Raw genomic sequence first — 20,824 nt, forward strand, 5'->3', positions numbered from 1 at the left:
GTAGTACAGTTGATGTAGTCTTTATGGATTTTAGAAAGACTTTTGATAAAGTCCCACATGGCAGACTGGTCATGAAAGTAAAATCCCAGGGGATCCAAAATAGGCTCAGAGGCAGAAAGCAAAGGGTGATGGTCGATGGGTGTTTTTGTGTTTGGAAGGCTGTTTTCAGTGCTGTTCTACAGGGCTCAGTACAAGGTCCCTTGATTTTTGTGGTATATATCAATGATTTGAACTTGAATGTAGCAGTATGATGAAGAAGTTTGCAGATACAAAAATTGGCTGTGTGGTTGGTAATGAAGAAGAAAGCTGTAGACTGCAGGAAGATATCAATGGACTAGTCGTTGGGACAGTGGCAAATGGATTTCAATCCGGAGAAGTGTGAGATAATGCATTTGGGGAAGGCAAACAAGGCAAGTGTATACACAGTAAATGGTAATGCTTTAAACTTCTATGATTCTATGATACAGCTACTAGACGATGAGCACCCCTCTCACTTCAATGGAAAGGAAGCTCATTTGATTTACACTTATCTATATTTCTAGGACCCTGTTCTTTTCTGCACAGTTTGAACAATGTTTATATGATAAAATGAGGAAAGCTATCCATGATCGTCAATAACATTTTAAAGCTTCCTTTTTCCAGAACCCAAAGATAATATGAAACTCACAATTCATAGCTAGGATACTGGAAATCAGACCCTTGGAGTAGAGTCAATTTAGGAAAATTAAAATTAAATATGTTATATTTGGGATTTTGAATGGAAGGGCAAAAGTCTTAGCAGAGGAAGAAGCCCTGAATATTTTCTCCCATCTCCCATTTTTTTAAAGAAACTTTTAAATATTGTACCCATGTAGTTATATTTACAAATAAAGCAAAAGCGGCTTCCCTTTTTGAAATGAAATGGATTTTTTTCTAAATCTCAGCGTCACTGTCATGTAACATCTCAAGTTGTACATTGTAGTGGGTTGTTCCAGCGAGCACCTTGTACTCTCGAAACCAGGCTCCAAAACAAGGAACAATCAATATGTTACTAACTTTGTGAAGACTGTACTTTCAGTATCACAGTAACTTTCCCCCAAGATCAACTACAAGCTGATTTATGTGCTACAGCTCGCGTCAACAACTCTCCATGTTCACTGGTGTGATTAGGCCAGTGGCCCATGACCAGAATAATTGTGTCCTTGCCCCTCTGTGGCGAAGCCCTCCTCTATCATGCAGTGCTCCATCTAGTGGCCCAGTTGAGCTTTGCAAAACTTAGCCTGTGAGCAGGTTGCGTTTGGATGTCAGGGTTGAAACTCTTAAAAAGCTAAACCAGTCCATTGTGAACAGCTACCAGACTACCCTGGAAAGTTGTAGTAACTTCAAAAAAAAAGAATCAGCAATGGTTTGGTAAAATAAAACACTACCTCTTTAAAAGGCTCCAAATAAATAGAGAGAATGGTAACTTTTTTAAAAAGCTGATCATAAAATATGCCAATTTTTAGATCAAGCAATTTTTACCTCCATCCCACAACAAAGTGATGAAATCTAACAGAAGTTTCTTATTTGCTTTTTTGTCTCATTTGCCTTTGGAGTGTGCAATTTAGCACAAATTTTGCCTCGAGCTGTCAGCCACCTGCAATGTATTTTCATTCTCTCAACGTTAAAGTGCTTTGCACAAATCGAAATTTAATAAATCACCCTAACATCTGACAGAGTTTATCTCCAGGGGTCAGTTTGACTCCCAACATAACCCACTGACAGTCAAAGCTGAATAGATAAGGCTTGAGATTTTAATACGCCGAGCAGAAAGAAACAGTAAATCCAAACCGTATTTAACTCAACCCCTTGCTTTCCCAAAAAGCAACTTCACAGAGAAAAGATAAATAGATAGAGATTGTCTTTCCAGTCACTTTAAATGATTCAAATTGGAGTCAAGAGTTTATGGGTCTTTTTATTTGGACAAATATTTTCTGTGAGGATTTGTACTGTTGACCAAAATTATTTTTACATGTGTACTATCCTGGGAATAGTAAGCAAGGGCACAGGATTCTGTCATGATTTTCCATGTGCAAAGCAAAGTCTTGCGCTAAAGTAGTTCTTGAGCTTACATTTGAAAAAAAGAGCACTTTGCTTGCTCAATACATTTAAAGATCACTGAAGACTATATTTATCTTTAGTTTCAGCAGGCCTCTAACCAATCCAATTTTTTCCTCCAGAATCACATAATTATATCGCCGCCCAAACATTAGATAATAGAGCTCTTAAAACAAAATCATACACATTTTAATACCAGGATAACAATTTTAGAAAACATATCCATTATAAAATCTCCCATAGCCATTACATCACTGCATTCAAATTCTCGTTCACGCTTGCTTGATACCATTTTTTCCCCTTGTCGTGCCAATGGGGCTGCTTTCATTTTGGTTGAAAATTTTTTTTTCTCTCAAGTAGGATTGTATGTTATGGTTTATCATTTTCCCAAGCAATTCTCCTCATACTACAAATGGAAATGTTATGGAGTCTTACTCTCTCCTTGTGTCATGGAGAGCAACTGGGATCAAAGCATCCCCTTTGCACATAAACCTACACAACATCAGAGGAAAGGTAACTGTACACTTTACTTTCAAAGAAAACCAATCGAGGGTCAGGGCAACAGGCTCATTTTGTCCTCTGCTAACTTCACTTATTAAATTACAATAATAAAACAACAGCCCAGTCCTTCTGGTGGGAAAGCAGTGACCCTGGGGTGATTTATAATCTTGAGAAACTCTCTCCATGCTGCTGACCATACTTTATATAAGGGCCATATCTGTTACTTTAACTGATGTCTTCCTGCTGTGACAACACTGTGGGATGTCTGTCATCACACAAGCATTTCTGACACACCACATTATCTACATGCATTGCTCTTATGTTAGTTCAACTGAATTTCAACTTAATAAAAAATATAAAGACAATTATATGAGATTTCCATTAGCCAACGGCAAATGACAACTAAGCAGCACAGAGCGGATCATCATTTCAGAGAATATCCAATCCAGTTTATTCCATTGTGAACACAGTTAAAATGAATTAGACTTTTAGGAAAAATTCCTTAAAAATGGATGCAAGACTGAACACCTCAGACTGCAGAGTTCATCCCAGAGTAAGTATGGGCTCCACTCTGAGGTAAATTAACTTTGGCAGAATAAACCATCCATAGTGGTAATATACTGGTATAGAAATTCACTTCCCTTGTGTGGAGTTATTTTAAACCAGAATCAGCACTCTGTAAATGGCTGACTTATCTAATACCAAAATGACTATTTGATTTCCCTTCCCCCTCACAAGATAATTTGATACTCTAGGGCAGTGATATGATTCTTAAAGTGAGAGATGACAGCATCAGGAATTGAAACATTTTCAATTTTCACTTCTTCAATCAGCTAATGCTACTTGTGCAGATACAGCACATCCAGCAATGCCTAAACCACCAACCTCATGAAAATATCCACACTACACGGTGTAATATTTCCATTCCCCACACCATCTATCATTATTTTCTCTCAGACTGAAATTGCCCAATTCAATCAATGCTGAATCATGAGCAGGATTGTGTTATTGTGGATTCATAGCTATCAGGAAATGGATTGTTAATGCCTGCAATCATTTCGCTGAGGAACTTCAGCCAAAAAGCGAGACTTTTGTCTTAGTCCTCCGTGATGCCCAAAGTCGTTATGAGTGAAGTAACTAGCATAGAATCATGAATAGCATAGTCCAGGTCATTGCCTAATATGAACCAAAACCAGACCACTAAAATGAATATTCTCTCACTCAATGGCAAAGTGAAAGCTTGACCTAGTTCCATGCTTTCATTTTATTCTTGAAAAATAAATCAAAAGATTTGTCAGAATCCAAACCTAACAAAATGCTTGCTATAATTCAACCAACCCACACTAGCAAAAATTAATCTAAATGTTGGCTCTTGAATTACATGTGTTTACCATTGGTGATGTAAACCAAGTAAATAAAGATAACCTAGTTAAGCTTATTAATCCTCTCAGCTAGATGGAGATGTTATTGAGGCTGTAGAAAGGGAAAGAGGAAAACTATAAATTAGCACAGTTTCAATGCTTGTACCATTATAGTATGTACTTTGACCCACCTAAAATAAGGGCTATGTTAACCGCCACACAATTAGAAAAGTTAAAAGATTTGACAAACTGTTGAGCTCTTCAAGATGATTCATGATCCACATTAACTGTCGGATAATGAATTGGGCGTCAGAAAATCTGTTATATTTACTTTCATGTACTTTTGACATTAGACAATAACTATAAGAAAGCTATAAGAAAAAGTTGCTTCTCTCGGTGCTATATTTCTTTTCCATTTGTTTAGGTTAATTAATTTAACATTGTTTTCTGTGCAGCCTTTCAAGTATTTATGCAACAGAAGTTAAGAAAGTAGAGAACGACTTTCTGCACATTTGCAATTACTGACTTCAAATTATACCTCCTTTGATCAAGCATGGGATACCAATATAGAAAAAGTCAATAAAAATATGCCAGCATTTGTAATGGTACATCAAACAGGCTACCAAACTTTCTCAAATTGTCCTTCTGTGCATATCATTGGCACTGAAAAGCTCAAATAAATACGGAATCTATGATGATTTATCTTGGAAATATATACAAAGAATTAAAACATTTGGATCATCTGGGCCTTGGTTATTTTTACAGCCTAGCTAACACATTATAAAATCTGCAGTTTTCTCAGCTCAGCTACAACAACGAACGAGGTGCTGTGAAAATTAGTCAAATTGTCATGTGACCATATCACCTATTACTAACATAAACATCCTGGCTTACCTCTTTCAAAACCCTTTGGAGCTTTTAGGATTTTTATAATCAGCTAGAGTTTTACATTTAAGAACCATTCCTATATGATCCATTTCAAAATGCTAAGTAAATCCAACAGAAACTTAAGCTTGCCTATAGGATAGAAGTGATCAGTGCAACTCCAGGGAAATTCAAGTGAACTCAAAACTGGTCACTTCAATCATGCCAGGCAAAAATAATAATACTTGATTTTATTTAGGGTCTTATCAGATCAAACCATTTCAAAGCGCTTCAAGCAACTAATTACTTTTGATGTGCAATAACTGCTATTATATGGATGAACATAGCAACCATTCTGAACCTTGAACCTTCCTCAAATGCAATGAAATGAATGAATTTTTCTCTGGTGGTATTAATCACAGGAGAAATATTGGCTAAGAGACCATTTTTTAAACAGTGGTTTAGATCTTTAATGTCCACCAGAGCCATCAGAATAGATAGACATGACCTCAGTTTAACATCTCATCCACAGCACGTCACCTCTGATAATGCAGCATTCCCTTGATACTACATTACTGTGTCAGTGAGATTATAAGATCAAACTCTGAGATGAGGCTTGAAGCCACAACTTTCTGGCTCAGAGACAAGAGTGTTACTAAGTGAGTCAAGGCTTGACTAAGTGTGTTTTTTCTCTTAAAATGGTGGAGTTGTTTACAGTACCACTTTACCATTGGTTTCTAAGGTGAAATAATGATAATAGGCATCCTGCATAGATGTTTGATGTATTTGGATCACATACAAATGGAGTCAAGATTAGTACCCTTATCCAAACAGGATGCAATGCGAGGCTTTAAACTTGTGGACAGGGAAAGTGTGAACATTTACAATCATTTACTTTGATACAATAATCATAGAGACTCAAAGGGAGCAGTAAGCTTCCACTTCAGATTTGAATATATGCTTACCAAATATCCAAGAAAATACAATGTAACTTTAGCCCGACCCCACAGTATCTGAAACCAGCCATTAAGAAAGGTTAAGTGATGGCAACGTTTCAAAGCAGCTGGCAATATACTCAGCAACTCCAGCAACTAAAATTTTATGACAGCACTTGGAAGCACTTGCCCTCCGTCTTAAAGGTATGTCACAGAGCTGATTTCTCCCCACACTAAGAGGCCCAAAGTGTCAGCACAAACAGTTGTGGCAGGGTTCAAATGAAGGTCCTCTCCACACAGAGCTAAATACCTCCCAGTTCCATATAGAACTTTCATAAATTGTCCCCAAATGTTGAGGTGTCCTGGGAACAGAACGCTGACTGACAAAGAGGGCACATTTCATGGTCCTAGCTACTCATGGCAAAAACCAAGGGCACTTATTGCATTTAATTTACTGTCTGTAAGCAATTATGATGTTTTTATCCTTGCGACGTTCAGCCTTGGTACTAACTAATAATGAGACATTCAGGGCTACATTTACTGTATTTTAGAAGCCAGATGTAAAGAAATTCTACTGGAAAATGTTTATGTGAGAAGAGATTAAATAAAGCAAGAAAGTGAGGTGAGTAGCAAATGGATGTTTGACAAGACAAAAAATATTAAAAGTATTCAAAAACACATTTTGGTCTAAGTTGTTATTTTCTCCAAGCAGACACTCCTCCTATTGCATGAATGTTCTTCCATACCAGTTGTGTGATTTTAATGTGTTGGATGTGGAATGCTCCACAACTTTCCATTGTGCAATGGTTACAGTTAAAAATGGATAACATTTTCCCAAAGTATCTAGCACCGTTCAACAGAGCAAGATCTCTGGCCAACCTTTGTACTTTTCTGTTAATTAAAATGACTTTGTTTTGTAGGTGGGGAGGGGTTGGGGGAGGGACTGGCGACAGAGCTGTGCCTGTTTCCACTCTGCCTGTACAATTAGTCAGCATGTTTCTTTGGAACAATGAAGAGTGACTGCTTTGACGCCCAGTTGTCGAGGCAATCAACAAGCAAAATTTACGTTTTCTATTGCACACATCCAACAGAATTTAATTTGCAAGTCTTCATATGTCAGATAGCATAAATAGGCAATACTGTCACAGAGAGACAGAGAGACAAATGTCTCCTTTTAATGACTGTCTGCTTGGGATCTCTGTTAAAGGGTAGCAAAACGATCCTTTTAACATAATTGGTTGTTGATTTACTTACAAAGTAATAATGCCTTATCAGTAAACATTAATATATAGATAGTCTTGGGTTTAGTAATTAATTTCATACAATATTTAAAAGTCCGAGTGTATCAAGCCTGTGTCCTCAGTACCTTGCTCTATGGCAGCAAGGCCTGGACAACGTATGTCAGCCAAGAGCGACGTCTCAATTCATTCCATCTTCGCTGCCTCCGGAGAATACTTGGCATCAGGTGGCAGGACCGTATCTCCAACACAGAAGTCCTCGAGGCGGCCAACATCCCCAGCTTATACACACTACTGAGTCAGCGGCGCTTGAGATGGCTTGGCCATGTGAGCCGCATGGAAGATGGCAGGTTCCCCAAAGACACATTGTACAGCGAGCTCGCCACTGGTATCAGACCCACCGGCCGTCCATGTCTCCGCTTCAAAGATGTCTGCAAACGCGACATGAAGTCCTGTGACATTGATCACAAGTCGTGGGAGTCATAACATGCTAGCGTTCGCCAGAGCTGGCGGGCAGTCATAAAGGCGGGGCTAAAGTGTGGCGAGTCGAAGAGACTTTGCAGTTGGCAGGAAAAAAGACAAAAGCGCAAGGGGAGAGCCAACTGTGTAACAGCCCCGACAAACAAATTTTTCTGCAGCACCTGTGGAAGAGCCTGTCACTCTAGAATTGGCCTTTATAGCCACTCCAGGCGCTGCTCCACAAACCACTGACCACCTCCAGGCACTTACCCATTGTCCCTCGAGATAAGGAGGCCCAAAGAAGTGTCCTGATGAACCTTGGCTTTGTAATATTCAAGTTCTTTGGATGCCAATTAAAAGTTAGTACTTATAACAGAAATCAGCAGCCATCTTTGTTTGGCAGCCCTCACAAAACAAGCGAAGACACATGAATGAATTTTCGACCAGGCATGTCTACTGTCTGTGAGGAACAACTTACATTTATACAGATCCTTTAACATAGTAAATGTCCCAATGCCTTTATGGTGATGGAGCAGCCACAAAGCAGATGTAACGGGCTAGCGAAAGCGATTCAAAATTTGGAGGAAAAGGTTGGTTTCGGAGGAGACCTTTGATGGTGAACAGGAGTGAATGTTCCAGCTGAATTTATTTTAACCATTTTGACCCACTACCTAAGTACTCTAAGTACTATTTTGAGAAACCTAATACTACAAACCATTCGTAACCAACAAAATTCAAAGAAGGCTAACAATTCTCTTTAAACCTAAATCAAAAGGACTCGTTAGTCTGTAATAAGCCCTTTTTGATCTCTAGACCGTTTGAGGTCTTTGAGAAAGTGAGACCTATTTTCCAATTCCAAGATCAAAATTATATTCTTCAGTTGCTTGAATACCAAGAAACTGTTGAAAATTATTTTTTTTTAAATACAAAGGAAAAAAATTCTGTCTGCAGGAGGTTTTGTGTTCCCTCCCAGTCAGTGTATTTCATATTTCTACTCTAGCACAAGGAAGATGGGTGGTCAAATTGGGTGTTATATTTAGTTCTTTGACTGAGCAATCTTGACAACTTTTCAGCTGATCCATGACCTGTTTTAAGCTCTACCCAACAGTTCTGTATCACACCCAAAAACTGACCTCATTGGATTATTTTTCAACTGTTTCACATTGAGAATATATGAGGTGGATAGGTGGAGACTGGCATAGCATCAAAGTGGCATTTACATGTTGAGATAAGACATCAATCTTTGGCCTCCTTATCTCAAGAGACAATGGGTAAGCGCCTGGAGGTGGTCAGTGGTGTGTGGAGCAGCGCCTGGAGTGGCTATAAAGGCCAATTTGAGAGTGACAGACTCTTCCACAGGTGCTGCAGAAAAATTTGTTTGTCGGGGCTGTTTCACAGTTGGCTCTCCCCTTGCGCTTTTGTCTTTTTTCCTGCCAACTACTAAGTCTCTTCAACTTGCCACACTTCAGCCCCGCCTTTATGGCTGTCCGCCAGCTCTGGCGAACACTGGCAACTGACTCCCACGACTTGTGATCAATGTCACAGGACTTCATGTCGCGTTTGCAGGCATCTTTAAAGTGGAGACATGGATGGCCGATGGGTCTGATACCAGTGGCGAGCTCGCTGTACAATGTGTCTTTGGGGATCCTGCCATCTTCCATGCGGCTCACATGGCCAAGCCATCTCAAGCGCTGCTGAATCAGTATTGTGTATAAGCTGGGGATGTTGGCCGCCTCGAGGACTTCTGTGTTGGAGATACGGTCCTGCCACCTGATGCCAAGTATTCTCCGGAGGCAGCGAAGATGGAATGAATTGAGACGTCGCTCTTGGCTGACATACGTTGTCCAGGCCTTGCTGCCATAGAGCAAGGTACTGAGGACACAGGCTTGATACACTCGGACTTTTGTGTTCCGTGTCAGTGTGCCATTTTCCCACACTCTCTTGGCCAGTCTGGACATAGCAGTGGAAGCCTTTCCCATGCGCTTGTTGATTTCTGCATCTCGAGACAGGTTACTGGTGATAGTTGAGCTTAGGTAGGTGAACTCTTGAACCACTTCCAGAGCGTGGTCGCCAATATTGATGGATGGAGCATTTCTGACGTCCTGCCCCATGATGTTCGTTTTCTTGAGGCTGATGGTTAGGCCAAATTCATTGCAGGCAGCCGAAAGCCTGTCGATGAGACTCTGCAGGCACTCTTCAGTGTGAGATGTTAAAGCAGCATCGTCAGTAAAGAGGAGTTGCCTGATGTGGACTTTCCGTACTTTGGACTTCGCTCTTAGACGGGCAAGGTTGAACAACCTGCCCCCTGATCTTGTGTGGAGGAAAATTACTTCTTCAGAGGACTTGAATGCATGTGAAAGCAGCAGGGAGAAGAAAATCCCAAAAAGTGTGGGTGCGAGAACACAGCCCTGTTTCACACCACTCAGGATAGGAAAGGGCTCTGATGAGGAGCCACCATGTTGAATTGTGCCTTTCATATTGTCATGGAATGAGGTGATGATACTTAGTAGCTTTGGTGGACATCCAATCTTTTCTAGTAGTCTGAAGAGACCACGTCTGCTGACGAGGTCAAAGACATACTACGTGATAAAAGCGGAACATGAAATCCCTTGGTGCCCATGTCCTTCCCACTAATTTTATATTTTCCTGATGATTTTGATGGCATTTTCTCTATCGAATTCATTTTCCAATAAACTCATGCTAACTTGTGTACTGAGTCTAAATGTTTTCTGTGTTCTTCTCTCATTAAATCACCATTTTATATCACATTGTGCAGAACAATTTTGCAAATATTAACCTTTCAGTGCATGCTTTCATTTAATGCCCTGCTGGAATTCCACTGTGGTTCCACTTAGTTAGCATTTTCCCCACGTGTCACAGGGAGTCCCTTGAAAACTGGACGCGCTGCACTAAAGTCCCTTATATTTGTAATGGAAAGGCAATGTCTCAAGAAACGTTTTGAGCCATGAAAATCATTTGTGTTCTCCTCCAAAGAACTAGGTCATCTGCTCAAAATTGCAAATCATGCAATAAATCATTGGGCTTCAAAAATGAATTCCGCTTCAATAATGAAACAATGCTTATCGGCATGCGATGTCAGCTCAATTTAATTCACTCTCCATTCAGAATAACCAATCCACAATCTGCAAACCGCGGACGACACTAGATAAATCACTGTGCTAAATGATGGCCTTGAAGGATCATGTGAACCTCTTTAAACTTCTGCTGTTGATTTCCCAGCGATACATTTCACATTATATTTACCATGCAGGGATTGAAATCTCCGATGGGACAGCATTAAGCTTTGCAGAAAGTCCATCTAAGCAGCTCTCCAAGCACTGGGGAATAATGACTGGAGACCTTTTATTTATCATGTTTTATTTTTGTTATTCCCACTGCACTTTCCAAAAGATTGCTTAAGCATTTTTCTTCGATTCGCATTCATTTTGACATATTTAAACGATTTGATGTCAGACTTTGGCTTCTAACTTGCTGAGTATTAAAAAAGATTCTAGACCGTCTATCATGTCATTAAACAACCATGTTCTTTTTCTCCCATTACGATTATTAATGTTTTTAAAATATTAGTTTGCCTCCCACCCCCCAGGTCATCATTACATTTCGCAAGCTTCAGAAAACTTTCTGCCTGCCTCCAGCATTCACTAATATCTTGGATTTCATTAATAAATGCACTAGTGTTTTGGAACTATTATTATTATGAGCTGTGGCTGTCTGCAGCTATTACACGTATTATCTATTCGTGCTATTTTCATAATTATTATGCCAGTAGGACTGCTCATTAGTAGGTAATTGCTAGTGGAAATATGGTAGTATTTCTAATGTACATGGAAAGAACGGTCTTACCATTAGTTTGTGTGCTTAAACGAGTCAATATAGTACAACTTATCTGATGTCATCGTTTGTACTCTTACCAGATTTAAGCATTGTACTTCATTACAATTACAGTGGACCTTCTGATTATCTGTGCTAATGTTGCACTTGCAATCCCGAAATTCCTGTTTGTCAAAGGCTTTCTGCGTTCATGTATCCAACTTGTTGGAGGCATTTGAGCCTGCCTTTTTCTTTTAAGTATTTTTGGAAGAGTTTCAAAGCTTTGACCTAGATGGTAACGAGACAGAAAACACCTTCGAAAACCCACCCCATACCCCCACTCACACACAAAAAAAAATCCCTGGTGGCTTTAAAATCAGAGCGCACTTAAATCCTGCCCACCTCAACTTTGAGATTACATGAATCGAACCACTTAGTATACAAACACCAGCTTTCTGTGCAGGATGGCAAGACAGCCTGATAACTGAATGGCAATTAACAAAATAACTTGACTGGGGGTCGGGTGGAGAGGAGGGGAGGGGGTTGGGGTAGATGGTCACATCCAATTAAATGAAAAGGAATCGAGAACCCAGGTTTTCCAAATCATTCTGTACACCTCTGCTATAGAAGTGCCTGTTACATGTCATTTAAATGTTGGGAAAAGGCGGTCGGGCTGTTTAGCTCGTCAAATAGAAAACTAATATGCACCTCAACTCCTCTATTTCCCTGTCACTGCCTCTCGAATTAAATTACTTTTTCAGGACCATTTTTGGGGGATAAACTAGGCTGACGTGCGCCTGCTGAATCTTTCAAAAGTGACCAATTCTGATCCTCATAACTCTATTACCAGGGATCATTACAGCCACATTCAGCCCCACTGAATGAGATGTTTGTACAGCTTTAGCCTTAAAGCGTTAATCACAGCATTTATTGTGCTAACCATATGGAGCTTCTGTTTATACAGCAGGGAAAGCAGACAGTCAAATCTCCCTAGTTATACTTCAGCAATCTGTAGATGCAACAGAAAAAGACATTCCCACCATTGTTTTTAACAGTATGCGAATCAAGTTTATGATTATATAAATTGGGTGTATTGAATACTCATTCGGCGAGTGGCACCAAGTTTCTCTTTGTTACCCAGACAACGCCCCCTCCCCCCCCCCCCCTTTTATCAGAGCCATCCCAGATTGCAGACTACAAACTTCAAAGAAGCTGCGGGTGCTGACGATCTATTTAACAGCGAATGGGGATGTAGTGCAAAACACTGGCTGTTCAAGTCAGCTAAACAGGCCGGCAGATCGTTAAAAACGACTTCGAGGTCTCCGCTGACCAGTTCCTCTATTCCTTTGCACGGCTCAGATTGAAGGGTTAACATTGGGGTCGACACGTTGCTCGGCGCCGTGGTCGCACTTCCAAGCCCATCCGAGTTTCACCTTCCCAGGGTTGAGGCTTTACATGAGAAAGAGAGCGCGGAGCTGTTTCTGTAATCGCTGCTGAAAACTCTTCACTGTGTCTGTCTTTTCTCCCCAGCAAGACAGTCAGACAAAAGCTGAAATATATTAAACACGGCAATTCATCATCCCGCAGATGGCAAGCAGGAGCCGGCAGAGTTAGAAAAGTGACTTGACTACCCACTGCTAACAATGGTTGGAGCACTGACAGGTCATTGGGACATTCCTTCCTGTAGCTCCATTACACCACTCAAGTTTGCAAAGGAGTGGGGAAATACTTTCTTAAATTCCGGCCCTGTCATTTCCAATTTTATGCTTTTTGGTCATGCTTGTATCTAGATTCAGCAACATCTATTCAACATATCAATCCTAATTAGAGAATCTGGGGCCGGAAAGGATGGGAGATGGGCGATTTGCATAATTTAATCATAAATACTCGGTGATACATATTTCCAAACGTGTTTGTACAATTATCTTCCCATCCTTGGGGCAATCGTATTAATATGATTAGGCAATATTTCTGCAAAAAAAAAACAGGCAAGTGTGCACTCTTTTTAACTGCAGCTTAGGGCGATATGAAAATTAATTAATTTCTGAAGAAAATCAATGACCATATTAAACATAAGCCTAACCAAGACCCGAGTCCTGTCTCCTTCAAGTCATCTCGGAGCGAAGATGTCAGCTGCGCGGAGGAAACATCATGATGGAGAAGTGAAAGGGAGCAGTGATGTGTTCCTGTAGATCTTGGGGGGGGTTTTTTGGTGGTGGGAGACGGCCGCAATTGGCAATCAAACCCGGGTCAGTTTTTCACATTTGTACATTTTTTCCTCCTGAGTCAAGCAGTCTTGATACACCAATAGAATCTGCCTTCAGCCACTGTAATTGATTATTCACTAATTCACTCCCCAGCAGTAATGCATTCAAAAATAACATGACAGTAATATTACAATGCAATTAGCAATCATCTTTTTTCCCCCTCTGAAATATTATTTCACAGCACATCAACGGAATTGTTAAAGGCAGTGTCTTGGACATTTTGAGAAGGTCGTTGCATGATAAAAAGGTACTGGTGATGCAGTTTGGAATTATTCGTCTCTGTGAATTGCAGCCTAAACAGATTGGGGAAGGAGGGGGAGGGGCGGTTGGGAAGCACTGTCTCTTTAAGGTAGCAATCGTCGAAGAGCCTTGTGTTTCCTTTAAGCACAGCTTTAGTCGCGGCCTTGTGAGGCAGCAAACACTCCGAGGTAAGTATTAACCCTCTCAAGGCTGCCAGGAATAATTCAGCACCTCAGCTTGAAGCAGAAACGGATGTAGTGCGCTTAAAAGAATAAAGTTACACTTTGTTATGGCCTCGGATCGTGCTACTTTGTGACATACGTTATTAGGAATGCAAACTATATTTGCAGAAATGAGTTGAACCTGTCTCTATCTCTGAAAGCTGCAAACAACGTGTAGGACTCGCAGGGCAGTCAACGTGCACTAACAGATGGGAGCGTGTTTAAAGACTCTATGGAGATGCATTTTTTTCCTCTAAGAGGCCGAGCTCAGAAACTACGACATGATTTTTAAAATGATTCTATTGGATTCGACTGCGCCATTTTGCCTTAATTGGCATTAAGGCCACTTGAGTGAATTCTGCACTGCCTCATTTTTCATGCAGCTTGGTTCCCACCCTGATCAGCCTTATGGCGTTCCTTTTTGAAGTTATTATTATCCCAATTCCCACTTGGATGCGGTTGCTGGGTGACTGGTATCTTAGCACCCATTTCCACTCTATATCTGATCCAGCAATTCCCATGGGCGACATAAAAAAAGCGCGCAGCTCCTTCATAAAATAAACATCTACATGGATCAGGCAGGAAAAAAAGTTGCCTTTGTTTTTTTTTCGACTGTCCTTTCTGTCGCCGACACAGTCCCACTTCACTGACGATGTGCAATAGACATAGCAGGGTAAAGTCTCCATAAACCAATCTTCCTATGAATGTCAGAATACCATCAGCCTCATTAAAACCCGCATGTCATTAGACTGAAGGAAGAATGGATTCAATTCAATGCAACAATGTCAAATGACCACAATAGCTTTATTCCTGCCCATTCCTCTCAAAACATCGCCTATCACACTCCCTCTGTGAACACTGACGGTTCCGTATTATAGAGTTCTTATTTGCTTGCAGATAACTTTGGCATCATAAAAGGTAATGGAGCTAATGTGAAGTTAGTGAACACAGGACTTTTCTAGCTTTACTTTCAGGTAAAGAACACAAATTGCAACTTAAAGAAGAGTTATGATATATCTATTTAAGAGATTAGCTGGGGGATGGGTTGGCTTTGACATTAACACCAATTCGATGGTTCTAGTTTTAAGTTTAATTCAAATGATTGAACTTTGCAAGAACATATCCAGTTTTGAAGTCTCAATTTCCAAACAGCTGTGGCATTTTCAGCCACGTGCCTTAGAAATACTGAAATCTTCTCTGACTGACAGTATTTCAAATACCTTACATAGGATAATGGTATACTTAAATTTTGGTAGTTTGGAACGCCACTCTGTATAGGCCAGTCAAAGGGTAAGATCCCTTTAATGTAGCCTTTTCAAAGTGATTTGATTTGAAATACCGCTTAGAAACCATGACCTTTTGATGACTTCTTGGCAGCAGACGCATATCGCTGTCAAGCTATCAGATGACGCCAAATGGCATCGCAAACAACAAAGTTAGCATCCCTCTGAAAGAGGAATGGCCACCTAAAGATGTGCATATGCGAGGATCAAATCTGTTCACTATCTGATTGAAGATGTCTTTAATTCCGATTGAGTGTAGGCCTGCATTTTCAGCAATGATGCAATGGCTTCTGAAATCGTTCCGAGCGATCGTGAAAGTGATTGATTTCAATCTAACACGACCACTACCAGGTGCTTTGAAAGGCAATTACAGACCTGCGTGTTACAGTATTAGCCAAGCACCTTACTGCCATTAAACTCCCATGTATCATTGCCTTAAAGAACAGCCACCCCACCCCCACATATACACAGCGCAGAGTTTTATTGCAGGTATTATGTCAGAATTACAGTTCCCCTATTGCTCAATACCTAATTATTGTTCCAGTACTGATTCTAATCTAAATGCACTTAACTTTGAAATGATCAGACTTTGGAAGTACTGCATATAAAATGATGGATGTTGATTAATGTTAGGTGATATAATTAAATATGTGGCCCTGAAGACTTGATCTTTCTGATGACTACAGCTAGCCTTTATCAGGGTGTACAAAATAAATGTTTGTTCTACAATCAGAAATTATGTCATGAAAACAACTTTTCAGGAATGCTGACGGTCATCAACTTCAGTGAAAAGTCACTGAAACAGGTTCCTGTCATTTTAGCCGATTGGGCAAGGTCTCAGATATCTCTCACTCTCCAAGTACCTCACTGCACTTTTCCTGTTAACGACTGCTTCATACAATTGTTTTCAAACACTGTTACACTGTGAAGCTCACTTAATTGAAATAGCAGAATGTAGCACTTTGGTTGTTCTATAGGACATAAGCAAATCCTTTGACACTGGATTCATTTCCATTATGGTTTCTTCAAACAACTGTTTACTTTGAACACAGAAAGAAAAAATAAAGTGGATTATTTCAGAAATCACAGAGAATAAGCTGAGGGCAACTCCAGTTAACATTATAATCTCTACTAAACAAGGCAGCCCTTCAATCTGCTCAAATATTTGATGGCACCACAAGCTTTATATCAACAGGGTAGCATAGTCCTTATTAACAAGTTATGGTTGTTCATCTCCTATGTGTAGTCTGTAGACTTAGAATTTAGTCGCATTAAGTTTTGTTTATCCAGAAGTTCAACTTTCCAAACTGTCTTTTTATCTCTATTACTTTTTTTTTGTTCCTGTATAAAACTGTGTTGCTATCAATCAGATAAGATTCCAACATGTGAGATCAAGCAGTAACTCAAACGTATGACTTAATTGCTTCCCAATGTCAGTTGTGGTTTCTTTAATCATAAACACAGCTCCCCTTCCTATATCTGTTATACAAAAAAAAATCAATTTGTGTCACATTCAAGTGACAATATAAAATCTAGCATCTCAATTCAATAATGCTGCCATAGATATCTTGCCCTTTCTCTCACTATGAGACCCTGGAATGGGTGAACATAACTTATAGAGCCTCAGGTCACATTATCAGCAAAATCACGTTGCATATTATAACTAACCTTTGTTTTAGCCTATTGTCTCATTCATCTTTATAATAAACTAGCCTCTGCATAGTTAGTAGGCATGGAAGAGTTACACACTTCAGGATGCTTGTACATGTATCAGTTGGTAGAATGTTACTTGTACTTTTCCCTTGTACAAAGACTAATCTGAGTAACATACTGTATCACACATAGTGACTCATTGAATGATTAGATATATCTGTAAACATCAGTTAGCTATAATGAAAACTCTTTCCTTTTCAATCTTCCACTTAATGTGGACTTTCTGATGGAAATTCAACTCATACCATCAGAAACTGTATTTGACAGGGGAACTCCTGCTCTTGTGCCTACTTAGAATTTATGCACAATGTACATGACACATTGCTGTTGTCATTGAATGGATTTGGTTTTCTCTAAAACTGTTCAGCTTTTTTTTAGCAAAGTAATTATCTGGAAACTGCTTTTAAGAAGAAAAAATGTATTCTTTTATAAGTTATGCAGAAAGATTTGAAATTTCTGTATCTCACTGTTCAAACAGTTGACATGCAACACTATTTTTGAAGTAAGAGAATAGCACAATATCTGGGCTTATAATCTGAACCTTTTAATGGACAGCAGTAACATTTATTTAATAGCAAAACATGATGCAGAACGAATTTCCATTTGTTAATCTATTTGGATAGTTCCTGAAAATTGAAAGTGTCCATGGTTCTGTACATTGATTCTCAATTTACTTGGTAATGTGAGAAATTACTGAGTCTCAGACGCCATCTTCGTAAGTTTGAAATTAGATGGAGAAGCCAAGTGAAGCATTTTAAGAATTTTCTGAAAGTATCAGGACAGAAATTCAGCCTTCCTTAGAATATATTGTATACATAAGAGGTATAATTTGAGAATTATAGACAAAAAGAAAAAAAGTTCTCAATGAAATATTATAATAGAAATGTGTAGTGATGAAATCATGTAGTGTCGAAGCCAAGAACTAATATCAATATATATAATGATCTGAGAAATCATGCTGCAAATGAGAGGAAACTTGTACAGTACATATAGTGCATGCATTAAACAAAGTATAATTTCTGGACCCAATTGACAATGTATACTGTTTACTTCATCAATGAAATGCCATATTATGCATTCTGTTCAAGCTCACATACATGATCAAAGAATAGAGATACTTTTAGTTATGCATTCATCTAGTCAAATAATGTGTGCAGAATACTAGACAATGTTATAATGTATTGTTATAGAACAAGATTCATATAATTTCAGGGAATATTCCATTTTAAGTGCCATACACCTGATGCTAAACATTAACCTGATTAAAAATTGATTCTTTTATCTTAATAACATATCAGCCAAAAATGGCCTGTATTAAAATATTGAGCAGAATGATTGCATGTAAGGGTCCTTGTGTACAACACTACTTTAAAACGTGCAGTACCAGCTCACTACCCAAAGATTAAATTATTAAGATATAAAACTGCAGTTAGTGATAATTAAATCTTTTCATGAAAATTTACAGCAATAAGTTTTTAAAAAATCAAAATTATTCACATCTTCAGACTTCCATCAATCAATTGTGTATTTGCTCGCACCAAACAATGTGTGTCACATCCCATATTACTGCATCAAGGAAAGGCTTATCCTAGTATAAAGTCATGCATGAGGCACTCACGTGGTGCATAAAGATACCCCTGTTCACTCAGTATTTTATGCCCCATCATGGGAGCAAAAGAAATCACAAAATTACATATCACCAAAAGTAAATACTGTTGTCAACAGGAGGTGGGGTAACGTTGTGATTTTTGAATCAGCCACTGACTGGCCAACTGCATAGTATGAAGTCATTTTAATAATTCCACAGCATTAACTGTTTTGATAATTTGAAGGGTAAATTGATTCTGTAGCTCTTTGTGCATCAGTAAGCATTAAATGACAGAGGTTGCTTAGCAGGGTGCTGTAACCTTGTCTGATGGGTATGAGCTGTCCATGATTTGATTGTTTTAAAAACTAAGCAGTGGAACATATTTTTTCAAAAAGAAGAAACTTACTTTTAATTCTCATTTTAAGACAAATGGAACCATACTGCAGTAGCTACAGATCATAGTGAAATTCTCAGTAAGATAGGTTAAGGATATTCTATTTAACCTTACATATAACAAAGCTATGATATGTTTCAACAAGGTTGTTGTCAAGGTAACATATATTAAAGTAACTCTTTCAAGAGATGAGATCATGCTTCTGAACATTTGACCACATTGTCTCAGAAAAGACACCTACACTTCTAATTCACTAATGGATCCTTCAGGTGGACAGAAATATAACAGGATAAGTGATAGTAAGAAAAGGATAGAAGTGTTATTCAACTCTAATATTCCTTTAAATTATGAATTCAACTTGTTATTGAAAAAATTTGCTTACGCAAAAAACACAGAAACTGGTTCTGTTACTCTAAATCAACTGAAACCTGATGAGGGCAAAGAAAGAGTTATCAATGTGGGTGTTGTGAATGTTGCCTTTGCAACATGTGATACAGCCAGACTCTCTTTTAAATTGATATGGATCATTAAAGAGCACAGTACAATGTAAGAACTCTGTGATGTGCCATATATTTTAAAGCATAAAAAGATCAAAGTAAATCTATTAATGGGTAGTGTAAAGGCACAATTGTTGGCAGCCATCTGGTACAGCTTGTTATGTTGGAACACATCATATAAGTGAGGGTACACTCAATGGCTTTTTATTAGTTTAAACATTTCTTCATGAAAACCTCTTATTTTGTAGTAAGAGAAAAAAAACAAGAGGTTTTGCAAATTACATCTTATCTCCCTTTCAACTGATGTGGCTAATAATTACACAAGGGCTAGGTAACATTAAACCTTAGGAGGACTGTATTGGGATGACATCAAAAGTAGAGACAGCATTTTTATGGAAGATTTTAACGCTTATTACTGTAAAATGCACCATCTGTAATTCTGGATTTTCTTGTAACAGGTACTCACATGAAAGTTAGTACTGCCTGTTCTTAATGGGAGGAAAATACTGGAGGCTCATATGCCCGCTCCAAGGAATAGTATGGAGCAGTTTATTGTTCTAAGATACATGTGTGAAAGAGTATTATAAACCGACGCGCGTTAGCTTAAAGCTCAGTTTAGAGCAAAACAAACATGGGAGCAAAAGTTGCCATCCAGATTGATTATGTTTTAAACCTGACACAAATCAGTTGTTTTTAAAAAATGACACTATTGCAAAGTTTCAGGACAGCATACTGAACCTGTTCTTGCCCGACAGACAACAGCATGAATTGAAGAAAATTCACTTGTATTGGAACAGTATTTGTTGGCAAATTTTAACCTTTTTTACACCAGTTCCAAATTAGAAAATCCACTCGGGTGGATCCCATCTAAAAATAGACCACTCGTGGCTACAGTACGCCTCATTATCACACCAAAGGCACACTGTTTTGTAGGATTGCCAATATCACCTTACTTTAGGATCTCTGATATGGTCAGCAGGTGGTACTGGAAAGGCGAGATCCGCGACTACAGCTGAATTACCCTAATCTGGAGTGAATCAACCCCAGGAGTATTTTTTTAAAATATATATTAGTACTGCTACTTTAGTCATCAGGACTGGTTATGGTCGAAGATGAGGATTAGTGAGAAACAAGGGGACAGTGAACAGGTGGTGCCAATAATGTTAGAATGAGTGAAAACCGTTGCCTGACTGAAGCACTCTGTGCACAAGCCCTAGGCTCAGTTTGGAAGAGTTTTCCCAGAGCAGTTGAACCTACGGGAACTGCCGTGAAATCGCTGGGGAAGATTCCCCTTTGGAAACTCAACGCCCGAACACTGTAAACCGTCTGGGTCTGGAGGTTGGGGAGGGAGAAAAG

General features: G+C 39.1%; 1 protein-coding gene across 5 annotated transcripts in view; it reads right to left on the reverse strand.

The window, feature by feature from the left end:
• LOC137371530 (dachshund homolog 1-like) overlaps window positions 1–20,824 on the reverse strand; it is a 494,797-nt gene that overhangs the window by 472,632 nt on the left and 1,341 nt on the right. The gene's annotated exons all lie outside the window — the stretch shown is intronic.

Source organism: Heterodontus francisci, chromosome 6 (genome assembly GCF_036365525.1).
Source record: "Heterodontus francisci isolate sHetFra1 chromosome 6, sHetFra1.hap1, whole genome shotgun sequence".
NCBI classification, from domain to species: domain Eukaryota; kingdom Metazoa; phylum Chordata; class Chondrichthyes; order Heterodontiformes; family Heterodontidae; genus Heterodontus; species Heterodontus francisci.